At 34.2% G+C, this 23473-nt stretch overlaps 1 protein-coding gene across 1 annotated transcript in view; it reads right to left on the reverse strand.

The window, feature by feature from the left end:
- LOC142318122 (DNA (cytosine-5)-methyltransferase 3A-like) overlaps positions 1–309 on the reverse strand; it is a 34943-nt gene extending 34634 nt beyond the window's left edge. The window contains exon 1 of the mRNA XM_075354663.1: positions 201–309. The gene's annotated coding sequence lies outside the window, so the exon portion shown is untranslated. The remainder of the gene's footprint in view (positions 1–200) is intronic.
- Between the last annotated feature and the right edge of the window lie 23164 nt (positions 310–23473).

Raw genomic sequence — 23473 nt, forward strand, 5'->3', positions numbered from 1 at the left:
CACTGTTACCACTTGTCTCTAATTATTAAATGATCCTCTTTAATAAATAAACAGTAAACTAAATGACCATCAAACGTAAAATAACTTTGGCAAATTGACCTAGACGATAATGACTGCAAGTTTTGAAAAAAAAACATAAAAAATATATTCCAAAATATTAATTATTAAAATCTATTTATTAATAAACAAAAATTACTCACAATTTCATTTCTAGCCTCTGAAGGTTTAGGTTTTAGTAAACCTGTTAATGAGTGACAATGATCAATACAAAGAAAACATGTAAACTTCTTTGTAAGTTTTTTCAAGGCACTTTGACCACAATAAAAATAAATACATTCTTTGCAATAATTTCTGAAATAAATAAAAAAATATTACATCGGTGCCAATACACCAGCTACTCCTAAACATAAAATATAACCAATTGCTTTTTTGCAAAAACAATGCTATTTCTTATCCAAATTGTATTTTTTTGATTTGAATTCAAAAACCTTATGATATTATTAAGCCTATTTTTTTTATGATTTATGCTATTATTAATAGCAAACCGCTACTTCTAGAATAATGAATATCATTATATCTCATCTTACCTTTTTTCTTTGGAAGCAGTTGAAGTGAAAAGTATATAAGAAAATAAGCTATTTTGCTATTTAGAAAATTTAGAAAAAGATATTTTGAAAAATTTTAAATGTAGCTTATTCCAAAATGGAGCAAAATTGGAAGCTCCCATTTTGGATTTAAAGTAGGAACCCCTCCCTTCATATTACTCTGCAAAAAACATCAATAAACTCAATTGTAAAGAGACCACCTGCCCTTGTTAGCACTAAGGATAATAATGTAATTAAAGTTTTTGCGCATAAATGAAATTGTTCTGTATATGTAAGCCAATCGCTATCCAGTAATCTTTATGTACTATAATAATGTTAAAAAATCTTCACATAATTTTTAATATAAGCAGAACAAGTTAAATAATGCTATCACATCAGTTGCTGCCAAAAACTTGGTGGCTTTAAAGTCAAACAATATGCAAGATTTCAGCAGGTATTGAATGCTGAACGCAGTAATTCGCAGTGCTGTGGAGTTATACAAATAAAAAAAATGTGAGCATTCCAAAATTCAGTTCAATGGTAAATGCTCAATGGTCTATTAAAGCATCAAGTTGAATATCTTTGTCAAGATCATTAAATTGAATTTTAAAAGTTAAAATAAGAAATTCAATGATGCAACATCAATCAATAAATAAACTGGTGAAGATTTCATCATTAGTCAAATTCAAAAGTGATTTGAATGTTTACGTAATATATTATATGCATTATATATATATATATATACAGCGTAATCACATTCCATTTGGTAATTATTTTTTAAGCTTATAAACTGAAACAAAAGAATTATATATAAATACAAAACAAGATAAATAAAAAATAAATACTTTTAAGAGAAATGATATTTTTTTATATATATTTTAAGGCACTTCGTAACACAAAGGAATGATTTTCTGGACACTTCAGAAGCAGTGTCTTTCTTAGTTTTTGTCATATACTCTGCAGCATTTTCTAAATCTGATTAGTTTTCCAAATATTAGGACGTGTAACAGCTATAGCACAGGTGCAGGATGTGGAATCTGCTGTTGGTTGGTGGAGGTTTGTGAGATAGAGGAATGGGGATTTTTAGTTAATTGAAAATGAGTAGGATGGAAGAGCTAGGGATATATTTATAGATGCATGGTACACATGTAAAGAGGATTATTGAGAGGAGAATTTTTTTATAGAGGAAGTTTACATTGATGAGTGTTATTTGGAAAATGTGGATACCCAGCTACTTTTAAGGTTTTAAAGTTTTTCTTTTGATTAGATAGTAAGCCATAAGTGTGGTCAAAATAGCATTTTATATTTATATTATTTTAATATTTTTATAATAAAAAAACTAAGAGAAACTTGAAATAATCACAAGAAATAAAGAAACCTTAACGGCACTTTAAAAAAAAGTTAAAAATTGCAGGCAAGACAACAGACTACTTCAATCATAGCATTGTCAAAACCTTTCTGAGTGATAGCACAACATTAACTTACTTGAGCTTGAATAACAGCAATATAAAATATCATAAAACATTTAATACTCAAATTCATTATCAGTTCTTGGCAGAGTTCAATAAGTCATATCCACTAGTCAGCACATTTTACATGTTAGCACTCAACATGTTAATTTATCATTATTAACAATATATGATGAAAAATTCAGATATCTAATATTTAACGCACATGGTAGATCCAGTGACTTGACTATCCAGCCCGGACTACCATAAAACGTTGTGGTAGATTTTAGAGCAAGTATGGACTGTATTTGATGACGAAGAAATGAAACAACTCCTTGTTGCCTTTGAATTGTTATATTTAATATGTCATTACTCTTGACATAATAACTAACATGACAAACTAAATTGAAAATAATAAATGCTAACATAACTAGACTTGAACATTATCAAGTATACTACTAAGTAACACTAATTGTCAATCTGGACAAAATGAAAAATGTGACTGCTCTTTGCAGGGTTTGAGCGCTGAATGAATACAGGTTACTTATACGATCATGACCACTCCTTGCGGCATCATGACGTAGAACATCATATCATCAGAGCTTGCTGGGAAGCTCTAGCTCTCTCTAGGCAGCAGCACTAGACGACTAAAGGTGGAACGTAACAGCACATAACATGGATTCTCTATAACACTGTTATAACTTTTCTGATTTTGAAACAGTTAATAATGTTATGATTTTACTTTTAACTTAAATAAAATTAAAACAAAATATTCTTTTATTTTATTAGGAATTATAGGTACCAATTTACTAAAACTATCATCTGAAAATCATTAGTAAGACTTCCAGACACACTAATGATTTCTTAAATTTATACTTGTAGTCAAAAATTATAATCCAAAAATTTATTCAAAAGTTTAATTTATTCAAAAGTTTAATTTATTTAACTAGTTTAATTACACTTTATTTAAATCACCTTCACACAGAATTATCATTTGAATCATTATTATAACTAAAATCACAATCAATTTATTATCACTTTCAGTAAATATACTGTTTCAAACAGAGTAAATCTAATACTCAACAAAAGCATCAACCATTTTAACAACTGAATTCAGGCTAGCAGGCATTTTTACTATGTAATGGACACTGACAATTGGCAGTTGCTGAATTGTACACAATCTGTGCATATTCGTTAAGAAAGTTGTATTTTATCTTAAATATTTGTGTTTACCTCAAGTACTTGTTCCTACATAATATTACACATTTTAATTTTACTGTTATATAACTAATTACCATTTTTATAAGAAAAATCCCTTTCATATCTCTCAAAATATTGTTACAAATTTGCATCATGTCGTCATTATGATCATCTTTGGCATGCTTTTGTTATTTTTACTTTCTTCCATAGTTTATTTTAGCAAGTTTCAATTATATTTTACAAATTTTATGTATAAGCTTATGAGTAGTGCACACTACTTGAAAATGAGCAGAAAATGGCTGTCAGTGAAAACAAAAAAATTTTGACTAATGTTGAACATGAACTGCATAACAATAACACTACTGACTTTTTCTCATGTAAGATTTTAACTTTAAGGGTTTAAAAGTTAAAATTATTTTTGTAAGGTAAAATTATTTTATTATTTTTGTAAGGTTTTAACTTTAAGGGTTACAGAAAGACAGTTATTAGGTTAACAGGATACAATCTGTAGTGTTGTATTTTACAGGATTTTAAAATTAACTGTGTAGAAAATTTAACTTAATTTAACTGTATAGAATATATGAGTAAAAAGTCAGGAATATTTTAATATAATATAATAAAACTTATAGTTTATAATTTTATATGCTACTGTTATATGAAAGATGAAAATAAAGTTCAATGATTTTTTTTTATAAAGAAGCTAAGAAAGTACTTGCCATTAATAGAATCATAAATAGAACATTTAAAAAAATTTATATCAAAATATTTTCAAATGCTCTTGTGGCAATCTTCCATGAATGATGCTGCTTTCCCTGTGGTAGCATTAACTTATATTACTTCTGGCATTGTATATTTAGTAGAAATATGAACGGCGGCCGAAATTTAATGCAAACTGGAGTGTGATAGAAGAACAAAATATTGAACAGTGTCAGTTGTTGCAATATTGCAGTTTCATTACTCTACTATTAATATACCAAAAGTCTTGGACCAATAACCTCTCATTTTCTCTCAGCTGCCATTGTTATGACGTCAAGCATGCCTGCTATATCAATATATCTAAAGCAATGGGCAGGTAGAATTTTTAACAATAGAAAAATTGAATGTTAGTGACATTCATTGTTGTTTAAAAGCTGATTATGGTGATTGAAATGTTGATCAAAGCTCTGCAAGTAGATGGGTGGGTAATAAATTTTTATGCTTTATAAATTATAAAGCAAACCTTGGGGGTGAACCTTGGAGTGGTCGCCACTTTCTGGTAACCATCACAAATGAGATGAATGAATAAATTTACAATGACAACTGCATCACACAACACACTGTCTCTCAGATATTCATCAAAAGAATGAATAGGACAGTTATTGCACAAATGTGCTATCATAAAATCTGTTGGCAGTGGGTGTCATGTAAACTCGCAGAAAATAACAACAAAAGGAATGTTGTCAACAGTTATCATGATGAGGAAGAGGAGTCCATTTTCAATTCTGAGTAGTTAAAACTCCAGTGTATCATTAAGACCCAGAAGAAACTTGGCAGACCATGGAATACTAGCACCACAGTTTGCCATAATAATTCTGAACACAAGCCTCTGCAAAAAAAATTATTTTGATAGTGTTCTGTGATTCCCAACATATATGTGTGACTTACTAACTAGAACCTGATTTTGCAGAAACTTCCATGCTGTAAATATATCAAAAGACCTTAGGAAACTGTATGTGTCTTGTTCAACAATCCACAGTATCGATAATTCTGCAATGCGATAATACTTAGCCACAAACATGGTGTGCAACTGCCAAGGCAGTTGGATTTTCAACTACTTGTGGAGTTGAAATCTGAACTATTATAACAATTTCATACTCACCACATTTGGTGTCCTGTGATGTCCATACCTTTCTACAGATGAAGAGGAATATTAATGCAGTTGACATTGTGGATCAAGGAAAGACTGCCAGCATTTTTTTCATTAATGGAATGAGAAAACTGGTTTAACTTTGGAAGAAATGTGTAGCACTAAATAGTGACTATATGGAAAAATGTAAATTTTTATAGCAAATAAAATGCACTTTTATGCTTCATTATTTCATTTGACTATCTTTTCATTTACAAGTTATGCAAATTAACAAAATGTAATTTTGTAACTGTGCATTACATTTCAGCACGCACCCATCGAGTTTAGAATGTAGCCAAAAAATATGTTGATTTATATTACAGCTGTTCACTTAGTTTATTATTCTATATTAATGCACTCTACTTTCATGTGCATTCATATATAAACTTGTTTTTAAATATTTCATGAAAATATGCATAAATTAATAGCATGCTTTTATTTGAAAATAGTTGGAAGGAATTTTGAGTAAATTAGGAAAATCTACAGTTTAAATACTAAGTAGGCTTTGTCAAAGAATGTCTCAAAAGAATAATTATTATAAAAGACATGTATTTATCAAGCAAAAATATACTTAAAATAAGAACAAAATTCCATATTAAAATTTACTTTATAAAAAAAAGCATGACATGAGTAAAATAATTATTACTTTAAAATTTAACACAACTTAAAAATTAGACGACTCATATTTAAGTATTTTTCAATGTTTGTTAACTAAAATTTGGACTAAACACTACCAGTTTCTTAAGAAGAAAGTATAATATAAAATCTCCTCTTGTGATTCATGTGATGCATTTTCCAAAATGTATAATCTACTGCATCATTTAAATTGTTTTATATACCAAATTTCTTGAAGCTATTTATTACCGTTTTACATTTCACTTACTTCCAGTTATTTACAACCTATTCCAATGTAAGTAGACCTGGAGGTTTTAATCACATTTGTGAATGTACGATTCACAATTGAACATCTACTGTACAAGGATATCTCTAAAGTAAAGACTGCTGGGAAATTTCTTTACTTAAGATTGGCGAACCTATGTTGTTCATAGCCATGCTAGTAATGTACACACTGCATTGCTGTTTGTAAGTTGTCGCATTGTAGTATCTTTGATTTCATATGAGTTATTGCATTATAAAATGAATAAGAAAATCAATGTTGCTACTGACTGTGAAATATGTCAATTCATATGTTTTTTAAACCATCAAAACGTTAAGTCGGCTAAAATTCTAAGGCAGTTGGTTGCTGTGTATGGTGATAATGTAATCAATGAAAGAAACATTCAATGTGTGTGAAAGGTTTAGAAATAACAGAATAAATGTGCATGATAAAGAATGTTCAGGGAGGCCCTCAATAATCACCAAGGACTTGACTTGTTGAAACACATCGATGATGAAATCAGAAAAGATCATTGCTCAGCGATTTCCAACCTGGCCCTTCTTTTTCCAGATGTTTCAAGAGTTGTTATTGGTTGCACTGTTGATGACCATTTAGACTTCAGAAAGGTTTGTGTGCACTGGGTGCCGCATGTCTTAACGGAACGTCACAAAAAAATCTAAATGGGATCTGCTTTGAAATTTTTTATGCGCTACACAGAAAAAGGCGATGAGTTCCTTAATTCAATTGTTACTGGCAATGAAACATGGATTTCATATTACACATCAGAGAGAAAATGGCAGTCAAGTGAATGGCATCATTCTCAATCACCAACCAGACAAAAAAAGCCACAGCCATTTGGATGCAAACTGATGGCCGCAATCTTTTGGGATCGGTTTGGCATACTGCTGACTGATTTCATTCCTAATAGAACGACTATAAATGCAGAAGCCTACTGCAAAACTCTACGTAAGTTATGGCACGCCATTCAAAATTGGTCTTGCTGCACTTTGTCCTGCTGAACGATAATGCACGCCCACACGTTACACATCAGACATGTTATTTACTGAGAACATTTAAACTGGAAATTTACAATCACCCACCATATAATCCGGACTTAGCTCCTTCTGATTACCGGTTGTTTGAAAAATTTAAAGAATTTTTGAGTGGTAAGCAATTTGCAGATGACGAACTTAAAAATGCTGTTTCAGTGGATATAGAAACTCTCTCAAGCTACTTCAGCAACCGAACCGTCGTTCTTCGCAAAAGCGGTTTGTAAGTAGGAAAGATGCTGTCAAAAGGATGTACACAGGGCAGTGTTTTAGGTCCCCTCATGTGGATTGTCGAATTCAACTCTCTGATGCTGTTGAGATTGCCCAGAGGCTGCAGCATGATCACTTATGCTGATGATGGGTTGCTGCTGGTCGAAGGAAACTCGAGGAATGAGATAGAATGCCAAGCAACACAGACATGCAAGGTACTAAGGTCGTGGAGCCTTCAGCATAAGATAGTCTTTAGCCCAGAAAAGAACACTATGATGATTTTGAAAGGCCACCTAGTCGTGATTCATCATCACACGAGTCATAATGGGCAGCCTTCCCATAAGGTATGACACCATTCAGAAACATCTGGGTGTAATCCTTGATAAGAAACTTCAATTCAAGGAGCACCTACAGTATGTCGCAAGGAAGTGAATTGTTGCTTTCTTTGGTGTTCGTAGGGCAATCCACTCTGATTGAGAGTTGAATTTCCGTACCATGCGGATTCTTTATAAAGGTATCTGTGAGGCCATAATGTTGTACGCTGCACCCATCTGGGCTCATTGTATACAATTTCAGTGTTACAGGGATATTTTATTGCGAGCCCAGCGTTTTCTATTGCTAGCTGTTATCGAGGACTGCAGAACTGTCTCGTGAGAGGTAGTCTCTAATCACTGGCAATAAACCCATAGATATTCTGGTTATGGAACACAGCAAGAGGTATGTGTTGAGGAAGGAAGGCCTTCTACTCCCAGGGCGTATGCAAGAATTGAAGACAAAGGTTTTGACTCTTGGCAAGGTTAACTGGAATAAATCTTTTATTGGTCGATATACGCATGGTATATTTCCAGATTTTAGAGAATTGAGAGCGGTTAAGTGGGTTTCCCCCAATCGAAACATAACACAATTTCAATCAGGACATAGTGCATTTAGGGACAGTTTTCTTAGGTTTGGTTTGGTCGATTCGGGCCTTTGCCTGGATTGTGGAGTTGATGACACTGCGGACCATGTCTTTTATGTTTGTCCCAGGTACGAGGCTGAACTAGATTGATCGGAGGTCGGTGCATTGGTATCACATCTCGATTCCCCCCCGAGGGGAGAAGATCCCTGCCTCGTAGCATGTCAGGGTGCTACACCACCCCCTCCGTTCCTAGCCAGCAGTGGCTTTAACGGAGGACATCTTCTTGCCCTCAAACTGTAACACATTCCACAGTGTACAGCACAGCCACGGGGAGATGCCACCGATGCAGATGCCCCGAGGGACATCTACATCGGTAATTCGTCACGAGAGATAGTATGAGTTCCGTCTTCCGAAGAAGACGGCTGACACCTAACGCTACCACGTTGCCCTCAAGAACTAAGTAAAAGCTTAAGAAAACCACGGAGAAGAAGACCCCGCGCCTACCACAATCAGCCTAATTTATTCCATACCGCAAATGCCTCAAGTACGCCACGACAGCGTATCTATCAGCGAAATTAATTCGGTAACCGCAACGGATCGTAAGAGTTTAAGCGATTGGAGCACAGCCGCTAGATAAACAATAAATAAAGTCCCAGAGGTCCTAAAGTTTGGTCTGTCGGGAGCTGAGTATAACCTCTAATCTCCCACTGCAGCTACGGTTAGGAGGGCCTCTCTGAATACACCCTGGTCGATCGCAACCAATTTAACCCAATAACTCCATTAGGTGTGCACTCCAATTCGACAAATCGCCATGCTAAAGTTAATAATCGTGCACGGGGAGCGAACCCCCTGAACACAACCTCCATTAATACTATTCTAACCGAGGCCGGTGCCAAAGCGCCTACCTCCGGCCAGTTAACTGCCTGGGCGGTACCCTAGCCACCCGGAAGTCCTACGGGACAAGGCCCCGCAAGCGCCAACACAGTACGAGAAGCCAAGACTAGTCAGTTATACAGCAGCATAAGCTGCAAGGGACCTACACTCTGCCAGGCCGACACCATTAAGAAAGAAATTACCACTGCCCAGACAAGTCTGGGACTTAAAAGCCTACCACCAAATCCACCCATTTCCAATGCAGAATCCGCTCTGCAAGCAGAGCAACACAAACAGAAACCCGCGGTCGAGAAATAACTGCCAAAGAAGCGATTTGGCATCGCAGTAAAAATACAGCCTTCCGCATCAGAAAATGAGGTGGATCATTTTAAAAGAGCAACTTAACGACCTGGCAGATCGCCCAACTACATGAGTGGTGTTGAAAAACAACCCCAAGACTCCAACAACAACTATCCTAACTGTGTGCAAACACAATGCCAAAAAGAAGGATACTAACTATCCAAGGAATTGAAGTACAATTCTACCGCACGTAAGTAACAGCCGCGTACCGTACGGTGTCAGGGGAGGCCCTGACGGTGATTGCAGGGGTGAAACCCCTGGATATATCAGCATGGGAAAGGGCGGAAAAGTACCGCTTGAGAAGGTCTGGTCAGTGGACGGCTGATAGTGCAAGAGGTGTCGAGCTTGCCGGATTTGAGGAATGGCAGCGGCGGTGGGATGCCGCCACAGTGGGGCGGCATACCTACACGATATTCCCAGACGTTCGGCGTCGTTGTGTGAGTTGCCGGGTGCAACCGGACCATGTAATGACACAGGTGCTCTCTGGGCACGGTGATTTCCGTGCGAAGCTGTACTCCTTTCGGCTGGTGGAAGATCCGAATTGCTCGGAATGTGGTTTGCCGGAGACTGTGACACATGTTTTGTGTGATTGTGTGCGGTACGCTTTTGCCAGGGACAGATTACTCCGTGACCTCCAGCGACTTGGGTTGGACTTTCATATTCCGACCTTGTTGTTTTCGGCAGCTGGCTTAGATGCCTTTCGGCGATTTGTTGGTCGCGTCTTTCGGGATAGGTAGCTCGGACAGCCCGGCGCCCGGGTCATGTCTCCTGTTTGAGCCGGCCGGGACTCCGCATAGGGTAGGGCGGCCCACGGTTGAAGATTTGATTGAGATTGTGAACAGGGCATGCAGGTGTTTCGTGGATCGTCTGTGCTAGGACGTTTGAGGCTGTTCGGACGGCGATCACGTTGAAAGAGACGACCGGGTTGGCATTTGTGTGCCGGTCCGAGAATCTCCCGATGAGGCCGGAGGGATACCGAGGATGGCTGAGGGGGGGACATCTTAGCCTGGCGAATGCCTTTTGGCATTCGCCAGGCTAATGGCGAATGGCTAATGGCTAATGGCGAATGCCTTTCGCCATTCGCTTGCGCCCAGGCCAAACTACCAGCTGGTCATCTAAACTGGCCAGAGATACCCTAGCCTGCCTACTACTACCGGGTCTAGACATACTCGCTGTCTTCCTTCTACAAAATACACTGGGCGAACCCACTAATGTGACTACTGCCCACAGCGAGCCACGGACAGCTGGGGACCTTCTTTATTCCCCTGTCACTCTTTGCACCTTTTAGCCGCTTCTGGATCGATTGAGTGCAATACGGAGCACGTACAGCACAAAACCATGGACAACGGCAATCGCTCTGAAAAGAGCGCAAGCAGGACTAGGGAAAGCCTAAAAATATTCCCTTGCTTGTTACGGGGACTTACAACCAGAAGTCGTTGCCACCCTTCAGCCTTGATGAGGCAGGTACGCGTCGTATAAAACTACTCCAGTCACCTTCCGAAGAGAGTGAGATGATGAGACTAAATCGGAAAGTACTTACTGCAGTCGCAATTTCTCTATTCAGCTAGACTGAAACCACTGGAAGGTCCACACTCGACCAGCAGCCAAAAACACCAAATAGCAATCTAACCACAGCACTCTGGACGCACTTCAGGAGACCAGAGTATTAGGCATTGGTATCACACCTCAATAAGTTAGAAGTTTACTGGGATTATGTAAAGAATAAGCTGTCAGCAGGATAGCAACTGCACTGCTGAGGGCATGATTAGCCATGTAGCTGTGAGGTTAGCGCCATATTGATGAGGGTGGTTAATAAATCAGTAACAATATAGCTGTCAGCGGGATGGTGACTGCACTGCTGAGGGCATGGGTATCCATGCAGCTGTGGGATGTAGCGCCATCTCGATGATGGTTGTTTTAGGTGATGAAGTAAATGTTACATGGGACTCTGCGATTGAGACGAGTGGGAGTCGGCAGTCTATCCACCTCTCCCTGGTAGACCAGACTGGAGTTCCTAGTTGAAATCTAATTGAAAGCTTAGATCAGAAAGAGATGAGAACATTAAGGGAAATAGGAATAAATTCCATTGTTGTGATCAACATTGCTGGTGGTACGCATTATATTTACTAAATAGACTTGTACAATATGAGACATTTACAATCACAAGTAGCTTATTTAAATGTAGAACTAGGCACGGGTTCGTGCTTCCATGAACTCTGTTAGCTAGTTCAGAGGGCAACAATGTAGGACAGTCAAGATGTCTGGAACAGCCCTGCAGCGAAGGCAAAAACTTAGTTAAAAATCACTGATGTAAATGTCTGCAGAGGCATTTACACCAGTGATATCCCAACCAAACCCTGGCTTATTACTGTGAGGTGTAATCAGTTAGAGGGTCTGAAGACGACTCCCGTTAAAGCTAATCAGGGCTAGAAACAGGGGGGGGGGGGATGACAACTGAAATCATCACAAGGTGGGTGTCTTCCCCTACAGGTTGGGATGTTAATCAGTGGCTAAATGGACTGGTGACAGAAGAATACAACAAGGATATATTGAAGCTGGTATATTACAACGATAAATGTCTTAATTCATTTGGCAATTATGTAGAGAAGTAGTGTAAGGTATGTAGTTTAAGATGAATAAAAAATATTTATAAAGTTTTCAAAATAATTTTTTTTACAATTAAGCGGTCTTTACTTTAGAGAAAACCTCTCGTACATACTGTTTTCTAAAACAGCTTTTGGTCAGAAATGTTTATTGACAGACATCTAGAGGCTAAAATACAGATTACATTGTTTGTGGCAGGAACCATTGCCAAAACTGTTTTTATTTTTTAAGCCTTCCTCCTACTAACAAGTTTTTCTTTTTGTCTATTCCAAACTGTTTCAATCCAATCTAAAAGCATTTTTTTTCTATCTACCCTATTATGTCTGTGGAAACTTTTCTTTGGGTAAGTTTTTAGTTTGAGAACCACATATGGAGGTAATCTGTGTTCATTAGCAGTAATTGAGAACTACATATGGAGATAATCTGTGTTCATTAGCAGTAATAGGAGTCATAAATATGCCTTTGCTTGTCATATCCTATTGATCTGATGAGTACAGCTCCTTTATTATCTATAAAAATTAGCTAGCTTTTTCCATTCCTGAACATTAGTTCCCAAAATTATAAATTTTGTAACATAAATTTATGGTACTGTGAAAATTGAATAGTATATTCTATCACTCATTATGAAAAAATATAGATTTTCACAGCACAAATGAAAACTAATGTAAAACAAGACTAATAACAATGGAATGTGATCAAACTGATCTCTGTACATAGCTTGCACTTTACTAGTGATATAAAAGTCATTAAGTAGTCCACTTCCTACTTATATGTATGTTTTCATAAACATACACTCAGTAATGCATTTGTACAATTTGGGTTGTAATTATATTATTTCTGAGTAATACGTACTCATATTTTTGTAAAGAAAATCTTGAGGAAAAAGTGTGCATGATATTCATGAAAATAGAGTATTTCACAAGTATTTGAGTGTTAAGATGAAATCAGATTTTGTTTGCTAGAAAAATATAAAGTCTGTCAATGTTGATATATTTGTATCTTTGAGATGATTGATAGTATGTTCACTATGTGTCTGTGAGGGGAGCTCTTACTGCAACTTTTTTTGAAACTCTGTCCTATCTGACCAATGTAAAAAATTGTGAAGCTGGATTAGTTCAGTTTATATATTTCAAAATCATTGTGTTTCGTAATCTGTTCTGTATGAAATGATTTGTTTTTATGTTCTGATAACCATATGTGATACTATTTTATTAAATTCCTGAATACTTGATGTAGTCCTGAGAACTCTTATGTTTACTTGATTTATTTTTTTATTTGTTTACTTTTACTTATTATAGTAGAGCAGTGGGTAACTGATAAAACTGGAAGTATGATTATAAGAAAATTTGTGCAAAGTTTAAGGAATAATCAGTCATATTATCAATCTGACAATATAAACCATTGTAAAGGAACCATTCAGTTTAAAAGCTAATGTCAATAAGATGGGCAATTAATGGTCACATACGAGTATGTTATTGACATAAAAACATAATAGTTAACAAAAGTTAATTGCTGATAAATTTATTGGTTTATTTCTGTACACCCCAAGAAAATGGTTATGCAGGAGTGTGTAAATAAAACCTTTGAATATAAGAAGATCTGAAAAGATTGGAGCTAAACAACAGAAACACCATTCTGAAAAATGTTTACCATTTCAAGAAATAATATACACACTATTAAAAATAAATAATTAAGGTTGAGCAGAAATAGGTCATATTAACAGTAATAATGGTAGTTAAAAAAAAATAATCAGCTTTAAAAAGGAATACTCACAGATTACAATCTTTCTGACTGCAAACAAGATGTTGTTCAATTCTTTGTGTACACAAAACACACATGTCCTGTTAATAACCAAAACATGAAGTATAAGAATAATGTATAAATCGATAAATAAATAATTTGCAATTTATGTAGAAAATGACTTACCAAATCTGTGGGATTGCTTGCTGCTGCAATTATAATTTCCTGGAAGAAAAAAATTGTCTTAAGTTCATTTTTAAAAATATGAATAAGATTTTAAGTTTGACATTTGTCCAAAAGAAAATCAAAATTCTATTTTATTTATTTGTATAATATTACCAGATTTATCACACTTTTGATATAGTGCTCTACAATCTTAATACACATCCACTAATCTTTTTTCATTGTTGGGATGTATTTCTTGGAATTTCCTGCAGGTGAAATTTCTTTCTCTTTGGAAACACCTCCTTTAGTGGAAGCTTTCTTCATTTTTGAAAAAAAAAAGAAGTCTGAAGGTGCAAAATTCTGTCTTGTTTTCACAAAACAATTTATTCTTTCTTTCTTTTTCTGTTTAGCCTCTGGAATCACTGTAATGTATTACTTCAGAGAATCAATGAGAATGATATGTATGATTGTAAATGAAGTGTAATCTTGTACAGTCTCAGGTCAACCATTCCTAAGATATGTGATTAATTGAAACCCAACCATCAAGAACATCGGTATCCATGATCTACTATTCAAATCTGTAAAATAATTCAGTCAGCTCATATTGAGTGGCTGTCACCCTAAAAATGTATGATTTTCATCATAATCTGTTAATATGGATTTTGAGTAGGATCCATAATATGGTGCTCTTACAATACAAATGGTGGGGGGAGGAAGAAAAACACTACTGCTGAGTACCTGCGAACTTTCAGTCTGAAACTATATCACTGTAAATTAGGTACTATAATCTTGTCAAAAAAAAGATAGTTTGTTAAGCAGTTTAGACTCATTTATTGTTTTAAAAAACTTAAAAATTAATTGGGTTTTTGAAAGCTCTAAAATTCCAATAGTTTCATAATAATTTTACAAAACTTCACGGCAAAACTAAAAAACAATAAAAGTAAAATTTCACTTTACTAAAGAAAAGAAGTAGTATAACAAATTAAAAAAAGGAACATAGCACAGTTTAGAGTGATAAGCCTAACAGAAGACTGGCAGAACAGTGCATTAGTATGTAAAGATTCAAAAGTGTATATAATGATTGTGGCAGTTTCATCACTCAAAGGTTACTGGCAGAGGAACTGTCAGTCATGTCTTGCACAATATTACATTGCAAATTTTATCAGTGGTAACTAAACATTCTGGTTATAAATTGAACATAGTGCACAATAGGCATTATGTTACATTTATCAAACTTTCTGGAAGCAGGATTCCAGATGTTTAAAAAATGATTATGATTTTTATAACATAAATTTTGATTAGCCACCTACTATTTCAAACTTCACACCGAAATCAAGAAATTGAATGAAAGTGTGAGAGAGTGTATGTAAAAAAAACTTTTGATTTATTTGTTTTCTTACATATCATATGAATAAAACTATTTTTTGCTCAATTTTGTTGAAGGTGTAATAATAACCTTTAAAAATATTAATGAATTTAACTGTTAAGCTTGTTTTTACAATATGATCTGCTATTGATACCACAGATATAATAATAGGGGCATTATAATTTAGAGTAAAAATAAGCAAAATTATTGAATAAATTAATCTAAATTTTCAGTTGCAATAATTTTTTATCACATGATTATTCTATGCAAGTATTGAAATAATAACATTAAAAAATGTACCCTATAAAACTGAAATATAACCAAATAATCTGAATTTTTTTTAACTTTTGAATGGAAAAGTTTTCAAAATAAATTTAAAAAAAGATATGTTCTTAAACATTTACTAGTATAGCATTATTATCTATTAACAAAATAAAAATAAGAAAAATCTAATAACTGAATCACACAACTGAAGAAATGAAATTATATATATATAATATACTCTGTATATATATTTAAGATATTTAAGTATGGAAACATCTTTATACTGCCTATCTGAGAGATAAATGGAGGCAGAAAGAAATAGGGTTCTACATAGTTAAAACAAATCTGCATTATGGTGGGTTTTTAATTTTTGTCCACCATCTTGGATCCATCATATTGAATCAAACATAATTTTTTCAAATAACTAGGTGGATACATCACACATGATTTCAATTAAAAATTTTATAAGAAAAACAATCATAAAACCTTGTTTTACTGTTAATGACTTTGTTATAGAGTTATAAACATTCAAATTTACAATGACGGAAAAATCGTGTTAACAATAAAACAAGGTAAAACACACTACATGAACAATTTTCTTATATTTCACATTCATAATGATTACAATAATAAACTTTAAACAGTGCTATAATATTGATAATAATAAACAATAACTAATATTAACAACAACAAACTAATGGCTATTATTAACTGATATTATTTTCTAAATAAAAATTAACTTCCAGTGTTAATATCAGCTGATGTTTTTTTACTTATCAGCTGTTAATTTACAACAATGACGTTTGTATTATGCTGAAACAATGCAACTTATTAACTTCTCATTTCACTTTTTTATTTCAACATACTTAATAATAAATAATAATGGTAAATAATAATAATAATAAATAATAATGGTAGTGCTAGTAAAAATTAAGTTGTAGGCCTAGCGGTTCAAATTTGTTTTTTGGTTAAAGCTTTATTATTATTGTTCTCATTCATTTATTTAGTTTTATTAAATATCAAATCTTTATGTAACACTGACTTCTTTAGGTGAAGCTAAAAGAATAACTCTGTTGATGATGTACAGGTATGATAACAGAATGCGGCCTTTAGAAGAGATATGTAATTTATTTAACATTAGATATCCAATCAGAGAAGCAATAAGTAAATTGACTGTGATCACGATAGTACAGCAATTTGAAGAAACTGGTAATACAAAGAATCGTCCTTGCACTGGTAGACCAAGAACTGTCACAACTGATGCAAAGTCAATAGATGTATTGCAGACCTTCATTGAAGACCCTCATTCGTAGATTCTAAAAGCTGTTATCCAACATGACCATCAGTTATTTTTCAATTCAAAAAATTCTTAAATAAATTTCACACTTATAAGCCTTGTACCTAGTGCAAGAACTTTTGAAAGTTGAACACCGAATTGAGTGTTGTGAATTATAATGCAAAAATTAGACATAGATGCAAATTTTTCTAATTCAATAATATTTTCTGATGTAGCGACTTAGATTGTACTGTAGGGCATTTATTTTAGATGACAATCTTACAGGCGATGCTTACTGCAACTTGTTACCCGGTAGGATTTTACCAAATATCCGGGAAAATGTCAGACAAGAATTAAATAACATTGGTTTCAGCAGGATTGGGGGGGGACACCACCACACTATTATCTAAGAGCACGGCAAATTTTAAATGAACAATTTCTGAATCACTGGATAGGTCATAGAGGAGCCATAGAATGGACCTGCCTAGTCCCAGGCCTGCCTTCTCTGGATTTTTTTTGGGGCTATATGAAACATAATGTTTACAAAACAAAACCTGCATACACGAACAAATTGAAAAGAAGAATAATTGAAGAATCTGCTTTTGTACCACCAGACATGATACAACAAATTATAAACGGATATTACTTAAGGTTAGCTGCAGACAGGAAGCATTTTGAACATTTATTGTAAAATGGTATGATTTCAAAATTAATTTCATTAGTAATTTAGACTGAAAACTTAACTTAAAATTTTAAAATAAATACTGTAATATTTAAAATAAATAATCACTTGATATACTCATATAATATTTTGTTGTACTGCTAATTATTAGTTACTGTTTATTATTTCAATATTATAGCACAGTTTAAAGTTCCTTATTGTGTGCATTATGAATGTAAAATGCAATAAAATTGTTAATGCAGTGCGTTTTACCTTGCTTAATTCAGTCATTGCAACTTTGAATGCTTAAACTTGATAAAGTTATCATTAAAGATTAGAGAAGTTATAATTAAATACATACGTCTCAAAAATGTGAGAGAAAAGGTGGAGGAGGAAAAATGTAGGGGATTTTCATCAACAAAAAACTAAATGTACTTTTAACAGAATAAGATACTTTAAAATTGCTGGGAATAAATTATACAGTTTAAGAAATTATAACAACATACATTTCTATTTAGTGAGTGGATGTTGATAAATATCCACTGGTTAAGTTAAGACACTGGTTAAGACAACAGTGGAATGGATATTAACACACACATTCAACACAGCATGCAGGAAAAGTTCTTCACCAAGTCAAATTTACCATTTTGTTTCAGCTTGTAACTGAATATGATAATCAGCCATAAAAGAATCCCTTTATCACAGAGGGGATATTATTATGAAGACATATGGCTACATTTTATTTAATGTTATTAAATATTAACATATATCACGGAATGATATCGTAATTAATATTAATCTGATTTTAAAATTAAATTTTTAATTGTAACAAAATTAATCACAAGCTGTGCCTACTAATCACAATTTTAATAAATCATAATTTCCACTTATTCAATTTTTCAGTATATTTTGCTGTTAGGTAATTTGAAATTTTAATAAAAAAAATACTCACATGACAAATCTCACAAAGGTGTGCTTCAAATAGAGGGTGATCTTTTTGAGACTCTTCATTAATCTGCATATGACAACACATGCAATAAGCACAGCTTAATTCATTTATTTTACCACTAAAATTTAAAGCTGAAATTAAAAAAGAAATATATTTTAATAATATTGTCTCTTCTTAGATATTTAATTATTAACTTAAAATAATTACAGCACAGTGACACTGAGAATTACTCCATGATGAAAGATAACTATATTTACCAGTTAATATATTTTCCAGTAATGAATTATTTAGAAAAATAGTAAGTGATAACTCGGAGATTATTAAAAGGATAATTATATACAAAAAAATGTAGTAATCCCTAATATAAGAGTGCGTACATGCATACGTACACATGTTGGCATAGTGTACTACTATACAACAAGTAGACGCACATTGTTCCATACAGAAGGGCAACTGAACACATTTTCAATTTTAAAAAAAACTCATTTGACACATCCTGTTCCTGTGTGAACACTAGGGATGCATTGAATTCAATTTAAATACTTTCATACACCTAATAAATGGCAGACCTATATGAGAAGATTGGTTTATCAAATTTTACGTAGCTATACATGTTGGAACAAAATTACAGGAATGAAAAAATCAAAGTTTACAATTAAAAAAATTCCTTTCAGCACACCGGAAGGCAGAGGTAGATTTCACCAGTGCTAAGTAGGGGATAAAAAAGATTTCCACCTTGAAGTTAATAAAAACTTCAAATTTACTCAATATGACAATGGTTGCATGTGAAAAAGATTCACATGTTTAGCATACGACAAGCCCCCCCATCTACTTACAATTCCAGCAACATTTTGGTCATCCCTTGCCGTAAGGGCTGGTCATATCAAAAATTGTTTTTCATACAAAAGGTTTAGGTAATGTTTACAGGACTAACAAACACATTAAACCGATTAGATACTGTACCTATTAAGGGCTTTTTTGTCTTCAAAACCCCATTTTTTCAATCTCCTGGGCCAATGGTTGGTAATATAAAAAAAATTTACTTAGATAAGTTTTAGGCCCTTATCCAAAGAATAGTAGGAACTTTAAATGAATTCCATATTTTACTTAAGAAAGTTATAGCAACATTGTTTTTTCAAAAAAGTTCTCCCATTTCCATCCCCATGGTCCAATTTTGGCCATTAACAAACTTCCTCACAGATATTGGGACGAGTTATTTTTAAGGAACAATTTGAAAGTGATGGCCCAAAATTACGGCAGTTATCGTGCCCTCAAGAAAGTGAAATATAATATTTGAACTGTCGGTGGTTTTGGGGTCTGGGGAATGTGACACATGAAGATATATTGAAATTTTCCAGAAGTTGAATCATAGTACCCCATTACAATAGGGTTAGCTTTCTTATGAAATCTACCTAAAAATCATTATAAAACAAAATACAAAAAAAAACATTGCCTTAATAAGTAAAGTATTAATCGATTGAATTTTAATAAAATTTAGCAATTTTCCTCTGAGAAGTTTGTGAAAACTGCTCTCCAGGTATAAAGGTAGCTGAAATACATTATAATGCTTTAAATAGATTATAATATATTATACATTATAATATTTTATCAGTCTGACAGATCAGTAAATCATCCATATATATATATATATATATATATATATATATATATATATGTATGTATGGACAAAATGATTCCGGAACCGATTTAAACTTTCTCCATACTTAAAATCTCAATTAAAAAAAATCGGTTTGCGCCTCCACGTTGGTTCGTCTGGATAACCAGTTAGAAACGTGGAGATTTCTACTGGTGAACTAAATCGGAATCACCTCTCTGGATCACATCCAGAGTTGTAACTCGGGAATTTATTCCCACCCAAGGCTGACTTGCCTTTGAAAGTCAAATATGGAAGGTCTTTTAAGAAAAAATCCACCGTCTGGTAAATACCAGAGAAGGCTGCACTCGGATCCGGTGGGCAGCTGCTTTAAAGATAACAATGAATCTGAGCGTTTGGAAACACCCAAAAACAACACAACTTCAAAATTGAGGATAAGACACAAGCAAATAAACTACATTGCCACTCACAACATTAATTCTCTAACTCAACCCGGCAAACTAAAAACTCTAACAGACATAATGGACAAACAAAATATCCTAATCGCAGGACTTCAAGAAATGAGAAACACCGATCGAGAGCCGTTTGAATCTCAGGGTTACAGAATTTACAAAGGAATCCCCGGGAAACATGTGATGAAGAATTGCTCACAGTTCGGAACAGGATTTGCAATACCGATCGAGAGCCGTTTGAATCTCAGGGTTACAGAATTTACAAAGGAATCCCCGGGAAACGTGTGATGAAGAATTGCTCACAGTTCGGAACAGGATTTGCAATCAATCTTAAAATACTTGACTCAGTCGTAGAATTTAAGTCTTACTCCCCCAGGATTTCAACCTTAACCCTAAAATCAGCCAATAAATCAGCCAATAAATTCTACACCATAATAAATGTCCATGCTCCCACCAATGACAAAAACAATCTTAAAAAAGATAGAGAAGAAGTGGACAAATTCTGGGAACTTCTTGACCAAACTGCAAACAACATAAATAAGACCCACACGAAGATTTTAATATGGGACTTTAATGCCCAACTTGGTAAAGAACGAAGATATCGTGATATTATCGGAAAATGGCCTGCCCAAAAGAAAACTAACAAGAACGGCCAAAGACTTGTCGAATTTTGCAGAAACCATAATATGATCTCAAAATCCACCTATTTTATGAGAAAACCAAACAAATTGAAGACTTGGAAACACTCAGATTGGAAAAAAGGAGAATGGCAACTGGATCATGTTTGCATGGACCGGAATTATCACAAGGAGATTTATAATGTAAAAGTCCTGAGAAGAACGGATACTGAATCGGACCATTACTTAATTAAAGTTAAAATAAAATTCACCCCGCATAAAAAGAAAAAATCCCAACCTAAAAACAAAAGAGCTTATGATCCACATAAATTAATAAACAATGCCATCTTTGAAGAAACAAAAAAAATCAAATTAACTAATAATTTAAAAGAACTGACATCCCAACTGAAAGAAATAGCTGAAGAACTAGCCCCTATAAACCCAAGAAAAAAACACCAATGGTGGAATGAAGAATGTGACAAAGCAGTCAAAGACCGACACCGGGCTTGGATCAACCACCAAACCCAGAAAACTGAAGAATCTAACCATGAATTCACCAAACAAAGGAAAATAACTCAGAAAATTATAAGAGGAACCAAACGACAAGCCCAAAAAAACTTGATTCAGCAAATAGAAGAAAGTTCCAAGAAAACTAATTTCCGAGACTATTATAAAATTTTTGGTCAGGCTCTTCAAAGATATGAACCACCCACCCTTATGCTGAGAGGAAAAAAAGGAAATATGGCCCACACCAATAAAGAAAATGCTGAAATTTTGGCAGAAACCTTCAATAGACTCCTCAACTGTGACGACCCTCCAGAGCTTTTTGAGATTGACACTGAAACTCCAGTTAAAACTTCACCGGTAAATATCAACCCGCCAACAATTCAAGAAGTTCTCGCAGCCTTAAATGAAATAAAAAACTACAAAGCAAGTGGAGAAGACCAGCTTTTCGCAGAACTATGGAAACACTCATCAGTTTATTCAGTCAAAACTTCCCTACATCTATGCCTCGTGAAAATATGGAACGAAGAAAAACTTCCAGAACACTGGACCACAGCCCTCATTCATCAATTACATAAAAAAGGGGATAAAACTAATCCGGAAAACTACAGAGGCATATCTCTCCTGGATTGCACATACAAAATCCTGTCGAGAATCATATACAACCGATGCAAAGACCAACTTGAACTGGAACTTGGGGAATCCCAAGGGGGATTTAGGCCATGGAGAGGTTGCCCGGAGCAAATAATATCCCTAAAACTTATGATGGACTTATATAAAAGACGGAAAAAACAACTAATAATCACCTTCGTCGACTTTAAAAGGGCCTATGATTGTATACACCGACCATCCATGCTGAATATTCTGAGAAACCTGGGCCTTCACCCTAAACTCGTAAACATGATAAAATTAACTTTAACCAATACCCAGTCCAGAGTGAAATTCAGAGCTGAACTCCCTTCTACATAAAAACTGGGTTGAGGCAAGGAGACGGCCTCTCACCACTCCTTTTTAACTGCGCCCTCGAATTTGTCATGAGAAAATGGTATGAAATAAATCCCAAAAATATACAAATGGGTACTAAGAAAAACTACATCACACTAAATTACCTAGGATTTGCAGATGACCTCGCTCTTTTAGCAAATAATATTCAAGAAGCCAAAACACAAATCATGAGCCTTCAAAACCTAGCACAAAAGATAGGACTTCATATCTCTTTCGAAAAAACTGAACTAATGGCCATAGATCCTCTGGTAATAGAGCACATTACGGTAAACAATCAGAAAATTAAAATAGTAAAACAATTTAAATATCTAGGGGAAATAATAACTTATAATTTAAATGAAAAAGTGACATGGCAAAACAGGACAAATAAAATGATTAAATCCCAAAAATTAACTTGGTCAACATATAACAAAAAATGCCTTTCTGCTAAAACAAAACTTAAACATTATAAAACTGTAGTACAGCCAGAAGTCACTTACGGAAGCGAGACCCTTTTCAAAATCACTCAGAAAAACCGAATATAAAAATTCTGAAAATAGGGAGGAGAATTGTCAGAACGTGTATCAATAAAAAACACCAAAAAGAAGGCCAATGGTGGATTGTGCCAAATGAGGTGGTGTATCGAGAAATAGAGCCTGTTACTGATACTATGCGGAAAAAAAGAATCTCTTTCTTTGGTCATCTCATAAGGACACCGGAAACAAGACTGTCAAGAAATATCATTGAAAAGCTCTGGTTCCAAAAGCTAGAAGTAGGATGGATCAAAGAAATTAGAGAAGATATGAAAGAATTGGGAATTTCCCTGACCGACCTACAGAATAAAACTGGAAAAATTACAAAGCTAAAAGATAAAAGCATTAGATTTAAACAA

The sequence above is a fragment of the Lycorma delicatula genome, chromosome 1, assembly GCF_047948215.1.
Source record: "Lycorma delicatula isolate Av1 chromosome 1, ASM4794821v1, whole genome shotgun sequence".
NCBI classification, from domain to species: domain Eukaryota; kingdom Metazoa; phylum Arthropoda; class Insecta; order Hemiptera; family Fulgoridae; genus Lycorma; species Lycorma delicatula.